The 2,635-nt window shown below is 31.3% G+C and overlaps 1 long non-coding RNA gene across 1 annotated transcript; it reads left to right on the forward strand.

Moving 5' to 3' along the window:
* LOC145114844 (uncharacterized) lies at positions 1 to 847 on the forward strand. The gene is made up of 3 exons (XR_013711283.1): positions 1 to 73; positions 551 to 628; positions 736 to 847. It is a non-coding gene; the product is annotated as an uncharacterized LOC145114844 (long non-coding RNA).
* The last annotated feature ends 1,788 nt before the right edge of the window (positions 848 to 2,635 follow it).

A 2,635-nucleotide genomic window follows, 5' to 3' on the forward strand; every position in this document is an offset into this window, starting at 1 on the left:
CAGTGATATCACTGCTTTGGATAAAGACAAAGCATATGCCTAGATTCACCTTAATGAACTCAACATTCATCAGGTACGTTTTATTTTCATGTCATCTCATCTGTCTGATTCCTAATTTGTAGTTTTTTGTAAGTTGTAATTTAATACAAGTGTTTACTTTCAATCAATGTCAAAAATACCCTTTAAGAATGATAAAATAGGAAAATCATGGACTTAAGGAAATGTTGCCATTTTCATGTGACATCTCAAGGTTCAACTTGATGAACCTTGAGACGTGGATGGGCATATCATCATACTTCCATATGCAAAAAGTGAGGCATATCAAGTATTTACCTGTGGATATTAAAGTTATCATGGATGAGCTTAATGCTACCCTAAAAATATAGTCACTTGATGAACCTTGAGACATGGTCACCTGTGGAACACATATTGTCCTTGGACCCACTGGATGTATGTGACATATTTAGAAAACTTGCATCATTTCTTTGTTTTCTGAACAATTTCTTCTGCCATGCATTATGTTCAAGTTATCAAGTCTTTATTTGTGAAGGTGAACACGTTCAGAGGACCCACCTTAAAAGGAGCTCCAAAATCTGCTAAAGTGTATGGAGGGCAGTTTATGGGACAGGTGTGAATATCTTTATGTTTCAATTTGGATTTGCTAGCATTACACATAGTTTTTGGTGATTATGATAAAATAGATGAATACAACTTGTTCAATATTGGATTTGCTAGCATTATACATAACATTACACATACTTTGCTTCAAATGTTGGATGATGGAAGGTTGACCGATGGTGATAAAGGAAATGGAAGAAGCCGTATGAAATAGATTTTTTTGTATGAAATACAAAGTAGATTAGATGAATGCAAATTTATATATTGTAAGAAATAGAATTGTATGACATTAAATTTTATGCAATGAATTGTATTTTTTGTATATGGTATTTTATTTCTATTATGAGACATTAAATGCAAATTTAATTTAAAAATTAATAAATATATAAATATTATTTTTTTAAACATTTAAATTTACGATACGTAAAAATGTGTGTCATCTTCATTTATGACATGGCCTTTCTTGACAGGGGTTTTAATGATACACATTGCGTGTCATAAATGCGCGTCGTAAATGCGCGTCGTATATAGACGACGCGCAAAAGCGCGTCGTATATAGACGACGCGCAAAAGCGCGTCGTCTCTCGTTATGATAGGGCCTTCCTTGACGCGCATTTGCGCGGCGTCTGAGCGTTTTACCATCGTGTCTAGCTTGGTGTTGCCGCCAATGCATATGTTGCCACCAAAAATGTGGCCTCTATTTAAACTGCCATTCAAATTCAAATTTTCACTCTCGGTGGATGTATGTTATCCGATGGTTGCTATTATGTAAGACATGAAAGTTTAGTGGTAGTTAGGTTAAAGAAAATAAGAGGAACTCCAACATGAGATGAACACCCACATAATGTATCTTACCATGACATCCGCAACGATGAATAAGAAAAATCAAGATAGTTTGAAGTGGTAAGCAAACAATAGAGAGTACTTAGTACACATTTTCATTCCTAGAAATTAACAACTTTGTATTTCCTTTGTTTATAATAATAAAAAAAAAACTTTTTATGTTTACAAATGATTTGTTAATAATAATTATATATATTAATTCAGTGGTAATGTTTGACAAAAATCTCAATTTGGTTGTTGGCTAAAATAATGTAATCTTTGGAAAAGTCTCAATATTTTGACCAAATTAACGAAAAAAGACGAGATACTAGCTACATATGCATAATTGAAAAAAAAAAGTTTTTTAAAATTTTTTAGCAGATATTCTATACTTTTATGTAAAAAGATAGTTTAAGATTTTTTCATAAACTAAGTTAAAATGTTGAGATTTTATAGAGATTTCCCAAAATAAATGGATGAACGTATAAAACATTAAAATATATTTACCATTTATAACTACATCAAAGGCTTGAATCTTGTAACCAAAGCTAGAAATCGATTAGGATAATAAATTCCTTCATAATTTTGAATTTCCCTTCTAACACCAAGTTTGCTCTGTCTTCTCTAGGTTGCAAGTCGTTTGAACGAGATATAGAAGCGAATTAGGCATGGATTTAACTAACAAACTGAGTCCTTAAACCTACAGTTTAATTGGTCCCAAACATAAGTTCTTTAAAGCTCCAACTCCAACATTTCACACAAATATTTTAATAGTTATAATTACTTAATTAGATTGAAAATTTAAAGACATCTCTTCTTTCATCATTTGGCAAGACTGGTTCCAAAATTCCTTGTTATTGTTAAATAAACCTAGGCATGGATTTAACTAACAAACTGAGTCCTTAAACTTACAGTTTAATTAGTCCCAAACATAAGTTCTTTAAAGCTCAAACTCCAACATTTCAAACAAATATTTTAATAGTTATAATTACTTAATTAGAGTGAAAATTTAATTTATCCTCCAAAAGTGGGTGTTACACTATGCTGGTATAAAGTGGTGATAGTAAAATCTTGAAACTTAAGCTAAAAACAGGTTACGATTGATGATAACTTTTTGATGACGCGGGGTACAATAGGTGTAACAAATAAACACGTTTTGATTATTTTTAAGTAACATTAATCCATATGTACAATC

Source organism: Lactuca virosa, chromosome 5, assembly GCF_052849685.1.
Source record: "Lactuca virosa cultivar CGN04683 chromosome 5, Lactuca_virosa_CGN04683_v6, whole genome shotgun sequence".
Classification (NCBI taxonomy): Eukaryota; Viridiplantae; Streptophyta; class Magnoliopsida; order Asterales; family Asteraceae; genus Lactuca; species Lactuca virosa.